Here is a 17,259-nt window from a genome sequence, read left to right as displayed (position 1 = left end):
TCCCTATAAACTTACGAGGTGAGGGAATAATCCTAAATGTTAGACTGGGCTGCATTATTGCAGCCTGTAGGTGGAAGATGTCAATTTGTACTTTCCCCCCATTAAAAACAAAAAACGTCTGCAATAGAAAACCATCATAACAAGGAGAAAACGTGTTTTAAATTGTTTTAAATTTTTAAATCGTGTTTTAAATTGTTTTTAAAATATGTGTTTTAAATTGTATATTTGTTTTAATGTTTTTGGTTGCCGTAAACCGCCCAGAGAGCTTCGGCTAAGGGGCAGTATACAAGTGCAATAAATAAATAAATAAACTACATAAGAACTTTCTCCCAGCTTTCTGCTCTACTACTTTTTAGATTTTGCCATCTTATTTTACAACCCTTCTAGGCAGTATGTGATCCTATGAACACTTCCTTGGGAGTAAAGTTGAAGTGAGTTTCATGGGTTTTATATAGAATCAGATTCTCTTCTGTTGTTAACTTTTGTATACTTTTAGTGTGCCTTTTTATGTTGATAACATTGTTTACTAATCTACTGATGAAGCAAGGTTTTATCTTGGCTGCCCTTTGAACTATCAACATTTGCTGTAACATTGTTTTGACCCAAATTGACAAGCTGCAATTTTTATTTATTTATTGCTATCAGTTCACTTGAAAGTAATGGGATTCCCCCCCCCAATGAAATGTACTTATAAATAGGATGCTAGGCTGCCCTTTTTGTCAGTTTCCCCTTTCCTCCTCTCCCATGGGAGGAACAGATTGCTTTTGCCTGAAATCTGAACCAACTGATTGAAGAAGGTTTCCCCCCCCAATACACTTTCCATCAGTCTATCCGGCTTGGCTGCCTCCCTTTTTTTTCCCCACCCTACCCTGCTAAGCTTGCTCTCTCTCCAGGCTCCCTGCACCTACATGAAATTAGATAGAAGGGATTAGGTTCCCTACCCCTGATTTAGAGAAAAAAATAAGCAGTTGTAAGCAATCTTCTTTTCAAAGTTCTGGCCATGTAACTTTAGTACAATTGCATTTATGTCAGGCGTGGGAAGATGGTAGATTATGTGCCTCCTGGTTGTTGGGACTGTTGCAAACAATGACAGTGGACTTTGGCAATGTGCTTCCTATGCTCTTGTGCAAAGAGTGCATGCTCAGGATTGATTAATACACAGCAGTTATGCCTTTACTATTTAGGAGATCTTCAGTGTGTATTCTTGCTTTGTAAGACTGAAGTCACCTTTCCCTTGATTTATAAGTCTTCAGCCAGTGGGTCATGAAGCCATGCCTGTTGGGTCATGGCAAAGCTCCTGCCTCCATGTTGGACTCCAGCTAAGGTTGTCCAGACCAAACTGACACTACACATGGCACGTGGGCTAGGACACATAGTTGAGACACTTGTTTTATACATGAAGGCTTCAATGTGGCTGGAGAAAGGCACAAGCTTTTTTCAATTAGATACATATTTCTGGCCATCCACCTGCTTCACCTTCCTGTAGCTATGTCTCTAGTAAGGGAGCTCTCTATAGAACAAGGATGTCCTATTCACTGTCTTGTCTATTTCTGTGTCTTTCTGCGCTTCTCCCAGAAGCAGGAGTATGCTGGGAACTAGGCATCCGCTGCAGTGGGGTAGCTCAGTTCTTCACCATGACAGCAGCTGGGCACCCAGGAAGTAAGGCATGAGTCTGGTGGCTTCAGAATGTGAGAGTTGGAGTTTCAGGGACACCACATCCTCCTCACCCCATCCACACAACCTGCAATAGCACTTGACCCAGGGGACCAGTTCCCTTTACAGGGCAGAAAAGGGGCATCCATTTAGGGGTCTCTCTGTACATTTGGGAAGTTTCTAATGCGTGAGGTTGTCCTGCTTCTATTTCCCTCCTGCTTCACATACACCCATAGTGTTTCATCTCAGGATTTCTGTTCAGGCCACGTGCCCACTTCAGCTACCCCCACGTCAGCTCTTTGATTTTTAGCTCATGTGTTCTGGTGAGCTACAAAGGAAGAATGCTGTGCTGAGTTTTGTATGTGTGTGGCAGGAGCAGATCTGAGTGCATGCAGGAGGGTGGAGAGGGAATGCTAGCTTGTTTGGATCATGGCAATGGGATGGAATGGCTGTGAATGCCTATAGGAAGGGCAATAGCAGCAGTTGAAAGAAGGCAGGAGGAAGAGAGGATTGGAATGTGTGAGAAGGTGGAAGAAGGGGTGAGCGGAGGAAATTGGGGATCAGGAGAATTCTGAAAATGAGAAAGAAAGAGGTAGCAGGGAAAGGGGGTAAAGAAAAAAGGCACCATCCGAAGGTGACAGAAAAAAGGTGGTGAATGTAATAGAAAGCGAGAGGAGAAACCCACTGTTCTTGATTTAGTAGTAATGCTATGGTGATTTGATGACACTGTATATTGTGAATTTTTGTGTATTACCATTTTAGGACTAATAATGTGTAAGACCCTCCGTGACGCAGAGTGGTAAGCAGCGGTAACACAGCCGAAGCTCTGCTCACGGCCGGAGTTCGATTCCAACGGAAGGAGGAAGTCGAATCTCCGGTAAAAGGGACCGAGGTCCACTCAGCCTTCCATCCATCCGTGGTCGGCAAAATGAGTACCCGGCATATGCTGGGGGGTAAAGAAAGGCCGGGGAAGGAACTGGCAATCCCACCCCATATAAACGGTCTGCCTAGTAAACGTTGCAAGATGTCACCCTAAGAGTCGGAAACGACTCGCACTACAAGTGCGGGGACACCTTTACCTTTTTTAATGTGTATTGTTAACCAACTAAGTATAAATAAAATGTAAAACTGGATCCCATGTTACAGGTTGGGAATCAGGTTGGTTTTGGGTCTGAACAGGTTGAAGATCACTAAGTTATATCAATAAATACTTGAAGACCTCAATCCCACATAAAGAATTATATATGCTCCTGCTGGGAGGAAGGGCGAGATATAAATCAAATAAATAAATAAATAGAATGGGCTTGAAGCTTTCCCCCCAACCATCGCTTAGAACGGACATGAACAGGTGAAATAGCTTAATTGTGTGAATTTTCTTCTCTCCCATCCAAGCAATTGCCGGATCCTGTCACTACAGTTCGCACATAGGCATATAGCAGATGAACAAAAATATGTGCTATGGGGGGCGGGCTTTCTACCTGATCCCACTCCTCCCCCATGCATGTTCACATGTCTAAACAGTGTTTTTGTCATTCATCACATCAACCTCAATTTATACATAATATTTTAATTATTATTTAGTTACTAAATTTATATCCTACCCTTCGTCCCAGGGCAGCAAACAACAAGTGATAAACACTAAAACATCTTTAAATGCCTTTAAAACATTTTTAAAACATAATATAATAATCTACCTCTGAATTCCTATCTTTAGTTATTTCTCTTTTGTGCCCTGTAACAGCCTTTTTACTAGCACTCAGACTGCATTAGACCTGCCCTTAGAGTGCATTAGACCTGCCCTTAGATTGAAGCTCCCATAAACAAACTCTGGCTTCTAAACAAACTACATTTAAATTACTGTTTTCAAATATAGCTAATTCTTTCAAAACTTCTTTCAAGTGAATTTTGAGATTAAGGTTTACTTGAAGCTGTTGAATTGGTTTCAGTCTTAAAATGTTACCTTGTCCAACACAAATGACTGTGCTTTTCACAATTTATTAATAAATGTCAAATGCGTAAATCTAGATCCAGGCCAAAATGCTATTAAGGTAGTTCATGCAATGCCTGTCTAAACAGTCATATTCCATCCATGTATAATCTGGTGAAATTAATTCTAATTAGTCCACAAATAGCCACAATCGCTTAATCCAGTCCATACATACAGGGCTCTTTTTTTCTATAGATTCATTATTTTTTGCCTATAATTTTGGGAAGTTACATTTATTTTGAAAAACTGATAATCCTATTTTTGTCTTCAAGGAGAAAATGACCATGCCATGCCCACCAATGTGTTGGAGCTACTGAGAAGACATAACGTGTGCAAAGAACGCAGTATAGGAAATAGTGTAAGACTCCAGTATAAATCAATCTATATGTCCATAGCTTGAGTGCTATCCACAGATCTTACCATAACGCTTCAAAGAAGATATAAGTGGGGACCCATAGCACAGTGTTGCTCTGGCTCCTAAGAAGAGGAGCTTTGCTGAGGGATTCAGCCAACTTCAGGACCTTCTGGAAATTATGGAAGATAGTAACAGCGCTGTTAGGATGCTCAGTACAATCATTCTATTTCTTAGGATGGCCATGATGAATTAAACGGTGTAGTAGGCATTTAGCAATTGAGTTCTTCCTTGTACCCTATGAGATTGAAAACATCCTGTATCTAGATCGGGGTGGGGCAGCCTGTGACCTTCCAGATGTTATTGGACTCCAACTCCTGTTTTCCCTCACCATTGCTCACCATGGCTGGGGCTGATAAGAGTCCAACAGCATCTGGAGGTCTGAAGACTAGCTGCTGCTGATCTCTATCAAGCCACTATTACAGTCAGGATGCTGAAATGTATGGAGTTCTGGTCTGATGGCTGTTGTTAAGCACCAAATCCTAGGTCTAGTTTCATCGTGACTCTTTAAATTTCCCATCTGATTAGTTCTATCCAAATTTCTTAATAAGACATGAAGTGCCGGGGTGTATTACTTGTGTTCCAAAGATAAAGGCTTACATAGCCCATAGATCAAAATAATACTATGATATACTATTTACATGTGTGGTGTTTTTTTAAAAAAATAGAACATGTCAGTTATGAACAAAATCAACTAATTATGTGAGTTTTCCTGATTTTTTTTCTGGGACATTTTCCAGTGGCCTAAAATAAATTGCAATATTTAGTTTATTAAATATTAGTGAAAAAAATGCTAGAGCCGATCATGCTCTAAGATTAAATAACAGTTTTGCTAAATATTTTTAAAATATAATTTATATAATAAAATAATGCATGGTGTGGAAGAAAAGGCTAGAGAAAACCCTTTTCTCATAATACTGGAACTGGGCTCACCCAGTGAAATTGATGGTAGCAGTTTGGAACAGACAAAAGAAAGCACTACTTCATAAAACTCATAATAAGTTTATGGAATTAGCTACTGCAAGATGTGGTGATGGTTACTACCTTAACAGTTCAATCTGTGCATGTTTACTCAGAAGTAAGTTGCACTATGCTTACTGGGACTTATTCCCAGGTAAGTGTGTATTAGGGTTGTCGTTTTACTAGTCATGACAGCTATATTTTTTATTTAATTTATTTAGATAATTTATATACCACTCTTTGCACAAGCCACAGGGGTGGATTACAACAGGGAAATGGGTATTTAAAAATCCAGGACAAATCACCAAAGAACAATTACTACAACCAGCAGCAGCAGCGATCAGGCCCTTCCTCTCCAAAAGGCCTGCAGAAACATCCATGGAACAGGTTCAGGTGAGTGAGGAACAAGAGCAGGAAAGGGCTGTTGCCTTCATGTGCTGCTTGTGGACTTCCCAGAAGCATTTGGCTGGGCTGCGTTCTGTCAGAGCTGCTTCACAAATGCCACAAAAAGAAACACATGGCTAGACTGCGTGGACATTCCGTCTGATCCAACAGGACTTTTCATATATACACGCAAAATCTGTACCGCTAAACCTCTCCCACTTCTTCAAGATAAGTATTTTGCATTTGAAAGAAGATAAACATTTTCAATATGAGCATTTAAGGATGGGCATGCAAAGCTACAGATATCGATTAGTAAAAGGCCATAGCAAAGGTAGTTATGTTAGAAAAAATGAAGTAGCCAACATATTTTTTCCTTAGTGATTCCTGTGCCTTTAACATATGGGAACCTTTGGCCTTCCAGCTGTTGCTGAACTCTAATGCCCATCAGTCCCAGCAAGCATGTCCAATGGTGAGGGATGATGGGTAGTTCAGCAACATCTGGAGGGTCAAAGGTTCCCCGTATGTGCTTTAGCTGGAGCATAGTAGAAATTCAAGAGGAGAAGCTTTCTCCATTGCAGCATCTGTTTGCCAAGGTACAATGGTAGATTGACTAGCAGAAAAGTTGGTTGCCTGCACAAATCTATCTCTCTGGACGGGGGCAACTGAGTTAATCTCAAAGCCTTTCCTTTCACTTCCATTGGTGTTGAACAAGTGGTTTTGTTTCTAATAATGTGTAAACTAGAGGCTGCCACCCTTGCTTGCTTTGCTCACCAACCCTGTCTACACTCTACCCAACAACACTCCCAAGGCCTCTGCCAGGTGCCCCCTAGCCATATCTCCATCCCCTCTGCCATACTGCCTCCCCCACTGCCTCTGCCTGGCACTTCTAGCTACCCCCACTCCCTCACCAATCCCACCCCACATGGATCACCAGAGCCCTCCCCCGCACACACATTGGTCTCCAGACCTTCTCCCCACCCACTCCTTGGGTCTCCAAAACTTCCCCCCACCCCTCCACAGGTCTCCAAACATGCCCCCTGCCCCCTCCCTACTTACCTCATACCCTTGGTGCTGCTGCTCACTCCCTCGCTCACCTGCCCCCCTGCTAGCCCCAGGCTCAGGCAAGTTACACCCCACCTGCCAGGCCTCATTTACTGACCCCTCGTCATCATCACCACCATCTCAGCTGCCCCACCACCACTTCCTCACTGCCATCACAGCCAAGGTTTGCCTCTCCTTGCCTTCCTTGCCTGTAAGCATCACACTGCAGGTGAACAGAGGGCAACTTTCCTAGCAAACTGAACAAAGCAGGGATTGTCTACCCAAACAGTAGCCCAATGCTTGCATTATAGGTGTGGTTATGGTTGAGGTAATTATCTTGGATGACAAAATCATTTTAGAAAATGGGAGTCAAAAAGTTTAGTTATTTTCTCTGTTCAACTCCAGACAGTCACTCTCTAATAGAAACTCAGAAGAAAATTAATTGGATTAAAGAAAGTTTAAAACATTAAAGTAAAAGTGGTACCCTTGTTCCATGTATCATGTTCAGTTTTCGAAGGACAACCTGCTTACAGGAGTGAGTGCACAAAATTTTAGCTTTGGACGTCTCTTTTATTTCACACATTTCTTATTATTTCCAGCCTTTGCGAGCCCTACAAATAATGCCATGCACTAGCTGACTCTTCCTTTTCTTTGCTTCTATAAGACTTTTTACCATCCACAGGAAATAGTGGATTGCTTATAATTGTGTATGTATAGAGAGACAGCTAAGATTGGGATATTGATGGGAGGAAAATTAATCTCTCCTTGATTTCAGTCTTGCTTTAAATATGCAATTGTAAATGTTTGTGTAATCTGTTCTCATTTTAGAGTTATGATGGGATATAATTCCAAATAAACAACTTCACTCTCGTCAGTGTTAGTATATTTTTGACTGATAAATAATGTTGTTTAGTTGGTTCACATACTTAATGTAATTTTAAATATACCCAAGAGGTTCTCTGATTCTAAACACATTAGATCAATAGGACTTACTTCCACTTAATGGCCAGGATCCAAAGAACTGCACAGCTAGCTACCTGGCACAGGGCCCCTTTTGGCTTGTTTCTTGAATACCTGCCCTCCCTGTCGCAGAACAAATCTATTGTGAAACAGACCACAATAGAATGTAATATAGTATGGCAGTCTGCTGTTCAAAGAGAATAAAAGTTTTGTTTTTTTTTAATAATCTGGGAAAGTCTAACCCCTTGTTATACTTAAAAATATTTATTTGGATCCTGGCCATTGTGTTCAAGGTAGGGATGTTAGATCCAAGTACTGCTGGTCTAACCATTGTTTTATTGTTATCTAGAGGTAGTCTTGTGGAATGTTTATTTGCCAGTTTTACTACTAAACTTTTGTTGCTGTTGAAGGATTTAATTTAATAGCCTCATTCACCTGCATATTAAGAAGTGAGCTGCCAGGTTCAAGTTCAGTAAAACAATAAAAGGTATTGTGATGAGTCACAATGAAGTGTATGTGAATATTGATATACACCTTAAGTTTTCTATCTAATTTTATCAAAGTGTTGGTTGAAGAGGAGCAAACAATGACCTGTGAAACAGGGCTTATAGTTAGCCTGGAGAGTTTAACCATGAGTCCTGGTTCAGATGACACATTATACCAAACCTTGTTTTACCTAAGTACAACAAAGACTGGAGAGAAATGAAGCGGCTGTAAGTACTCCTTTGGGCTCCTACTGGGAGGAAGTGCAGGATATAAATCTAATAAATAAATAAATACTCCAAAAGCATGCATGCTCACATATTCACATTGTCATAGTTTGACCAGCAAGCCACTCATCCTGCCTGTAGTGGCATGGATTCCTCATGAAACTCACCAAAAGCCATCAGCAACTGATCCATAACTTGGAGCACTTGGGAGCTATCATCAGCACCTATCTGGGAATGCTGTCACCCTCCCCAGACGGAATAGCCAAAATTTGAGAGGTCTGTCCCTCCTCAAGTCCAAAAGGGCAAATCTCAAGGCCTTAACCACATGTCCTAAGCATTATGATCTTGTGCAAATACATTGTCCGTTGGGCCAGATTCCAGTCCAGGGGCCCCCAGTGGGCTCTGTCCTTCTACATCAAGAGGACATTTGCAACAAGAGGCATTTTATATTCTGTTGTCTTCATATCTTAAGCCGCTCCTTCTCTGGTGGCTGAACAGCAAGAACCTCGTCAGGGGTCTCCATCAAAGATCCCAGCAGAATCATCCTCACAATGGATGCCAGTCTCCAAGACTGCGGCACTCATCGCCTAGAACTGGTTACCCATGGCACCTGACCTGAGAAAGAATCTCACCAAAGCATGAACTGGTTCTGACCCAGGGCAGTCCTCCTTGCCATTAAACCCTTCCAGCCCCTCCTCTACTGAGCTCACCTATTCATGTGCACAGATAACATCACAACAAAAATGCACTTGAAGTAGCAAGGCAGAACCAGGTCCAAGTTACTTCGCTAAGAGGCATCACTTCTCTTCTTATGGGCAAAACACCATCTGTCCTCCCTGATGGCGCATCACATCAAGAGAGAACTAGATGTCACAGCAGACTTCCTGAGCGGGATTCGTATCTCCCTACATGAACCTGCCCGGGATTTGAGATCTTCAGGTGAGGCCCTTCTTGTGCTCCCCACACCTTCGCAAGTACATATGATGGGGACACGAGATAGGGCCTTTTCGGTGGCCGCCCCTAGGCTATGGAACTCTCTTCCAAGTGAGGTGCGATTAGTTCCCTCCTTGCCGTCTTTCCAGTGACAAGTAAAGACTGTTTTATTTCAACGGGCATTTGGGTTAGAGAACAACCAGGATTAAGCGTCCTAGGATTGGTGACTACATTATATGGTCTTATTATTTTAAATTGTTTTTAACGTATGTTTTATGGTTTTAATTTTTCTCAAAGTTTAATTCTATTTTTAATTGTATACTTTGTATGTTTTAATGGTGTTGTTTTTAGTTGTAAGCTGCTCTGAGTCCTATTGGAAAAAGGGCAGGGTAGAAATAAAGTTGTTTATTATTATTATTATTATTATTATTATTATTACAGCCCACAGAATGGGCTCTGAAACCCACCACATTCCAGGCCCTCCAGTGGACTTTTGGCTATCTCCAGGTAAACCTCTTCACCACTGCTGTGACAGGGAAATGCAGCACTTCTGTTATTGCTTTCAGTCTCCAGCATGGAGGTGATAGATGTCCTAATAGCCCTGTGGATGTCAGGGGCTTGTCCTGAGCTATTATTCTGTAGTAGTATCTACTATTACGCATTCCATGAGAGCATTGACAAATAGAATTTATGGAAGGCATTCTCTAGATGGCTGCATAGGAAATGGCATAGACTACATCAAAGTGGGGGTCATCAGACGTCTTTCATTTCGTCAAGCAGGCATGGATCAGGGTTTCTGACCCAGCACCTTTTAAATATCAAACTGTCTCTCTTTCCCCCATGCTTCATCAATTAGGAGCCAAGTCTTTTAACACACATTCTCAAGTGAAAAGGTTTATTTGGGAGGCTTCTTTCCTGAGCCCATCAGTGATTCACCAGTTCCTGACCTGGACTTGTCAACACCATTCTCTGAACGCTGCTTCATCTTCTATTTGAGCTCTTACAGACTGTGCCTCTCTGCACCCTCTCCCTTTCAAGAAGTTCTTCCTAGTACTAACATAGGCATGCAGAGTGTTGGAACTAGGGATGGGTAAGAATTTCTATTCAGTTCGCATTTCAAGCAGAATTTATCAAATTTGCAATTTCTGAAACAATATGAGACCTGAAACATAGCCATCCTTCGAAATCCGCATTTATTAGAATTTTGGGATGCAGTTTGCCAACTAAGCAACATTTACAAAAATGCATATATTAGCGGAAAGTGTACATGAAAATGAATACTTAAGTGAAAACATGCAAAAGGCATGAAATGATGAGAAATGGCTTGCAAAAATGTGTCAAAACTGCATTTGTCAAAACTGCCTACAAAGATGTGTTTATTTGGAGAAATTTGCACTAAAATGGTGGAGAATTTTCATGAGGATTTAAAAAGAATATATCGCAGATCGCTGTAGAAATGTAGAGAACTGAATTTAACAATGGAAAAATGAGAAACTGAGAGAACTGAAATGGACAGATTTTTCCATCCATAGTTGGAATTAGGGGCACTATTGGTAGCCAAAAATATCTAATTTATTTATTACTATTTATTTATTTATTGCATTTGTATACCGCCCCATAGCAGAAGCTCTCTGGGCAGTTTACAACAATTAATAACATTAAAAACAAATATACAAATTTAAAAACACATTTTTAAAAAAACAATTTAAAAACACATGCTAAAATGCCTGGGAGAAGAGGAAATTCTCCTCAAAGCAGGGATCCTCTGTACCAATTGCTCCATTATCCTGAAAGTTAACTCTACCTTCCACAGAGCCCAGGAGTCGGTTCTTCTCTCTTTTTGCCCCAAACTTAGCGCCTAAGGGAGAATGACTGGCACACACTTCTTTACTCTGGCCTTGACACCTGATATGTGTTTTCAGGACCCATCATATTCCTCTTGCTGTCATTGGTTTTAACTTTTTCATATTGAATTTTAAATGGTTTTAACCCACTCTGGGACCTTCACTCTGGCAAAGTGCAGATGATAATGATAATGATGATCATGACAATAATAATAATGCTGATGGTGATGATATTGAGGATAATAATAAAGTAACATCTGGTCACTCTTATTGCAATACCACCCATTTTGCTAGGGCCACCTCATTTGTTTTGTTCACAAATGCTAACATTCTAGGCCTTTGCAAAGCGACGTGGTCCTCTGCTTCAACATTCACCAAGCAAGACACATTTTTAAAACTTTCACGCTTTGTCCAAAGCCTCCTTCAGGAGATGGGTTCAAAAGAACATACTACCATACATTTTTCCTTTTACAGGCTCTCTAGTTCAGCTTAGCTTGTGCATTCCCCATAACTTGGCTTTATCTTATGCCAGCCAGAGAAGGGTACGCTGGTTACTTACTGTGAATGGGCCTTCTGGGTTGGCATAGGGATTTATCCATGGCCACACCCCTTTTCCCTTTGTTCTCACTCATTGTCTGTCTCCATTCTTGTACCCTCCTTCAGGAGCTTCCCTAACTTGTGTCGGTGACTTCCAAGGGGTGGTTCTAGGGTTTCTTTTCCCTTGTCAGAGAGAGGGTCTTCTAATTTTCTCTCTAGTTGACTTACTTTACTCTAATTTGGCCATGGGCAGAACTGAAGAGAGCTCCAACAGATCAGCTTAGAAAGAGCTCCAACAGATTAGTTTAGTTGCATGTCCATGCATGGTATGTGACTATTTTTTATTTTTAATCTTGTGCAAGACCTCTTTGACAGAATTTTAGTACAGCTAAATGTCACTGTTGCACAAGACATCTGTATTCACTTCTTTTGTCTGTCCTTTTGCCTGTGTTAACACAGTGTTCCATGAGTCACATAATCTTCCCTACAAGAGGAGGTATCAAAACCCTAAATTTTACAGCCAGAATCAAGTATGCAAATTAAGTCAATTTCTCCTTCTTTACATAGGCCTGGGTTTGCACATCACTTTAAACTATAGTTATAGTAAAAAAGCTGTTCTTGGCTTACCGTTCTTTGTTTCTTGGGGGGGGAAACAAACCACAAGCCCAGATTTGGACATAACAGTAAGCCAGACCATGGCTTTGCTCATGATAGTGCAGCAGCAAAGATAAGGTGTGTTGATTTCACAATTTCAACAGAGTCCACTAGCATGCTGTGAATTCACATAGAAACCATAGTTTAAGCAAGGTGGTATCAATATGAATCAACATAACATCTTGCAGGGGATATGTCTTACTGCAAGTAGTGACAATGTAACCAGAGACTTTGTTCTTTCTTTCTACTTGAACATTCCTCAGAAGTTGAAGCTACTTCCTTGAGCTCTTTGATCTGAAATAAAATGTGTGCTGTGCTAACTGAAAACATGCCAGTTTAAGATTGACTATGTGCCAATGTACAATTCCCCTTCAAGAACTGCACTGTGCTACAACTGCATGTTGGCTGTTTTGCAACGCACATCCCAAGTTGCAGAATCCAAGAGAGATTCTTAAGACTGCTAATGAGATATGGAGTAGATGGATTACAGATCTCAGTGAGTCTCTCATTTCCTGTGTCACCTGTCTGTGATCTCTGTTCTGAACGACCAGAGATGGATGGAAATATGAAATGACTCTGAGGTCCCATGGAAGCAATGTAAACAGACTGCAAAGCCCTGTGCCCATAATGTGACTATGTACTAGATCTGACATTTGCCAGTTATTCATAAGTGGATCCATGAACAAATAAAGTTATCTGTTAGGCAAGATGTGTTAGTTTGAATAGAGAATCTGCTGAGTGACTTACTACACTTCCTACTCTTTCAGGAAATTTCTGCTTCAGGTTTTTCATGTGCCTTGCAGCAACAGGTGTCAGTATCAAAACCTTCGACACGATCATAAAGAGGTAGGCAGTCCACAAGGAATCATAATGTAGGTATAAACAATAGAGGGAAACACAAACACACACACACACAACCTGTAATGTGATAGTAAAGTTCACCCAACTTCTGCAAGCAAAGAGAACTTCCAGGGATGCAGCAGCACTTATCTGAGTTTTGTTTTCTTTGGAAAGATGTCACTAGAGGCTAATCACATTTTGTTGGGCATAGCTGGAGGCACAGGTTAAATATTCCAACAGACTGTCAAATCCAGTGCCCTATATCAGATCTGCAGAAAGGAAAAATACAAGCCTGCAGTCTAACCCCTTTTGCGCACACACAGAAAGACCTAAATTGCATAAATCTTAGCTGGAAGTGGCATAAAACATGCCCCTTCCAGGTATTTCCAGTCATTCAGAATACTTTAGAAAGATCCAACTATTGAGAGCAATCAGCTTAACAAATGATGTGTCTGGTGAGTTGGTCACCATCTACTAAATTAATTTTAGCAGTCCTTCTGGTGTCATTAACCGTCTCCTGTCCAACCTACAATCCTACATGAGTACTATAGCACTCAGGTTCAGGCTTGGAGAAGATATGTTCTCTGATAATGTGGAATGGGGGGATTAACTCGCATCTGAGACTGTGTGGAAGAATTAGAGGGAAACTAGAAGTTGGGGGTGTATACATTCCCTAATCCCATTTCCTCCACCCAGGATCATTTAAAATGTTGTAGTCTTTGCAATACCGTGTGAAAACCTTTTTATTTAACTGGGCTTTTAAACTGTGTTTTAAATCCAGGCTGTAAGCTATTTTATGCTGCCTGTATACAAAGAAGGGTTTTTTTTCTGTTTTCTTTATTTTTTAAATTATTATATATCATTATTATTTATATATAGTATTTTTTATTTTTTTTGTATTGATGGGTGTCTATATAAATCTAATTTATTATAATTTATATAATAAATTATATATTAAATTATATATATATATTATAATTTATTATTTTATTATTTATTATTTTATTATGATTATGAAAGTTGTTGGGAGGGGGTTATTTTGGATTGAAGGAAACACTTTTGCTTCCTAACCCAAAGGTCCCTTTAAATTGCCATGGAGGCAGACCAACAACACCTTAAGGATTAGCTGAGGGGGTAGGGAAATGTGAGGCCTGGAAGTGCACCCTTGATGGCAAGGTATGTCCCAACTCCAATTTTCTTCTTCCCCTTAGGATCTAGGCTGAAAGGCAGCCAGTATAAAAATCACCCACCAAACAGAAGGCATGTGCCTGGACTTTGCCCTTATGTGAAGCTGTTGGACTTCCTGTACTGGAGTTACTGGCCCTCTCTCTTAAAAAAACATGCTTCTAGGGAGTCCACTAGCTATACAGAAACTAACATTTTTTTCTCTGGGCGGCCCCATTTCAATGCCCTTCTGATTAGTATTAGGACATCCTCTTGATTATTATATTACTTCATTATTTGAGGGGACAATGGAAGCAAAATTCTTAACCTCCAATACTATCCTTCTGAGATGTTCTTACTATGTCATTTCAAATAATTTTGTACATTATTTTTTGTGGTATTGATATTCTGCTGGTCTTAGTGTTCAGGGGTGATGACAGCTGACACCCTATTGGAATTTAGCATTAGGTTCCCTTCATGTTGCTCATATTTCACTCTTGTTCGGAGGCAGTGCTCCCTCCTCATCACATGCTCTTGGGAACATATTTCCCATGAACACTTCACATGTGGTTCATAACTTCAAGGCCCAGAAGTTCTTTCATCTTTATGAAATTACTTTGATACACTGCTCAAGAGTTTTTGGTGACTAGTCTGGAGTGGAATATACTGTTATAGGATTGAGGGATGAGATAGATTATTTCTTTGGGTCCCCTTCAAGCCTATGATTTTGTATGTGAAGTTGAGATATGCAAGCAGGAAACCTAGTTTCCTTTGTTAAGCTAACCCATGAGTTAATAGACTTATTGAATGGTAAATCTACATATCAAAAGGGAGGTGGCCAAGAGAGATCTTGTGGCTATTCAGGAGAGAGGGCCCTCCCCCGCCCCCCACTGCATACGGGGCCCAAAGACAGGCTTGTGTTTTTAGTCTAGTGTGGACATGCTGGGAACTAGGGTGATGCATAGAGAGTCCTGCTCTTTGCACCATGGCTTTGGGGTTCCTCCCTACAAGCTTGATGGGAAAGCAAAACTATTGGACTGTTCATGCTTTGAACCCCTCCATCCTAAACTCAGATTGTGAATGTGTGTAAATAAACCATATATCATAAAGACACCACAATCTCTGCTGACCTTCTTTCCAAGGAAACCAAACCCTGAGAAAAGTGCAGAAACCCCTGAAAGTCTTACACTGCTCAGAGACTGGTGTGGCATGCAACAATACTTCTCCTTTATTTCAGATATCAAGGTCCTAGTTTATTTTACACAGAAATGTATTTTCTGGGTTGATAGAAAGCAATGTGTTTGGCTTTGTTCACCAGCTTATTTTTGGTTAGGATTGTTGAGAATGGGTGGGGAAAAGAAGAGGGGTCTGACTTGGAACTCGCCAGATTAGCAGATTATTGGATATTTTATTTCAGACTATTACTATAGTTCCACAGAATTTTTGTTCCAGGGCTGTAGCTACAGGACATGCTTTGCATGCACAAGAACCCAGCTTCAGTCCTTGGCATCTCTAGTTTAAAAAGGATCAGTATCAGATGATGGGAATGACCTGCCTGAGGCCCTGGAGCACTGCTGTCACTTAGACAACACTGGCCTAGACGGACCTGGTATGAAGCAGCTGCCAAGATCTTAGTCACCATGAGTTTAAATTTATAAAATATTATGAATGGGATGGTGTCAATAAAGATATTTAAACATCCAGGTGACTTCAGTTTCTGAAAACAGAAAAGAAAGCAATGCCCTAGAATAGAAATGACTACTGATAATTGATTTTCACACTTGGTGCATGTGCAGGAATATTTACTATCAGACTTTACTTATTCCAAAATGGTGCAACTTCTTATGAGTCAACACAATATGCTCATCATTTTGCTGAGCCTTGTACTATCAAAATTCACAAAAATCCCCCTGCCTACATTTAGTAGACTAAGGGCTACATACCTTCCTGTCCGTGAGTGTGGTATAATGCATTTCACCACAAAGGTCATTGTGAAGATTTTTCTTATTGTTTGCACTCTAGAGCTACTTTACATAATGGCAACGTCCAAATTAATTTCCAGTGACCTCACAGACAGGAAGTCTATTCTTATGTAAATTCCAAAGTTCCACCTGTTAGAACTCACATTCACTCTAGCTCCCTTCATTATATATATGGGTCTTCTTGAGATTCCATGGGAATAACTTGTCACATCGCGCCCTTACATCATGCTTGGGCTGGGCATGGACAGATGCAGGGAGAAAGCCTATGCTTTGTAGGCTTCCCTGGGAGCTGGAACCACCCTCTGTCAAGGTTCCTATGTGCATAGAGATCTGTGCACATAGACATTCATCCTGAAGGCATCCATGCCTAATGGGGAGTGACCATAGCTCAGTGGTGGGGCATCTGCTTTGCATGCAGGAGGTCCAATCACCAGCATCTCCAGGTGGGGCTGGGAATGTACCCAGTCTGGAGTCCTGGAGAGCCACAGCCAGTCAGTGTAGATAATATTGCAGTGGATGCACTCAGTATAAGGCAGCTTCTTATCTTCCTGACCTTGGGAGTGGAGCCTGCAGTGTGACCCCACTGGTAACTACAGGAGGATTGCTGGCTCCCATTTGTAAAGTTTCACATAAAGCATATGCTAGAAACTTCCATTAGAATAACTACAACAGTGAACAGCCTACATACACTTCTAAAAGATCAAGAGAATATATACACATTCCATCTTTGATTAATGAGGTAGTGCAATAGATGTCTGTCATTTGCTTGTTGTACAGTTGTAGCAGAAAGGTACTCAGTACACTTCAATTTCTTCTACCTGATTACTCTAATTACTCTGCTACTGTAAAAGTGTAATGCTGGCAGGGAGAGAAGACCCTTCCAAATTGTAATTATTGTAGGTCAGATGAACTCCCAGGAGTTTGACCTCTGGCCCATAATCAAGCGTGGAAGTTATTGTAGTAGAGTAACTCTGGGTCACTGGAGATCCCAAAGTCTCACATGAAGGAAGTTAATTTAACAGAAACATTTATTAATACATTTCTCCTGTGTTTGTTACTGCTTGTGTTGGTGCCAGCAAGATTACCAAAGTAGAAAAAGGGAAAATCTTGCATGTTGAAATCTAGTGAGATTTCAACTAGTCTGGGGTTTCCCTTGTGAAGTAAAACCAGCCACATACAACTCATTTTACTACAAGTG

Source organism: Rhineura floridana, chromosome 2 (genome assembly GCF_030035675.1).
Source record: "Rhineura floridana isolate rRhiFlo1 chromosome 2, rRhiFlo1.hap2, whole genome shotgun sequence".
NCBI lineage: Eukaryota > Metazoa > Chordata > Lepidosauria > Squamata > Rhineuridae > Rhineura > Rhineura floridana.
This window is presented reverse-complemented; position numbering follows the sequence as displayed.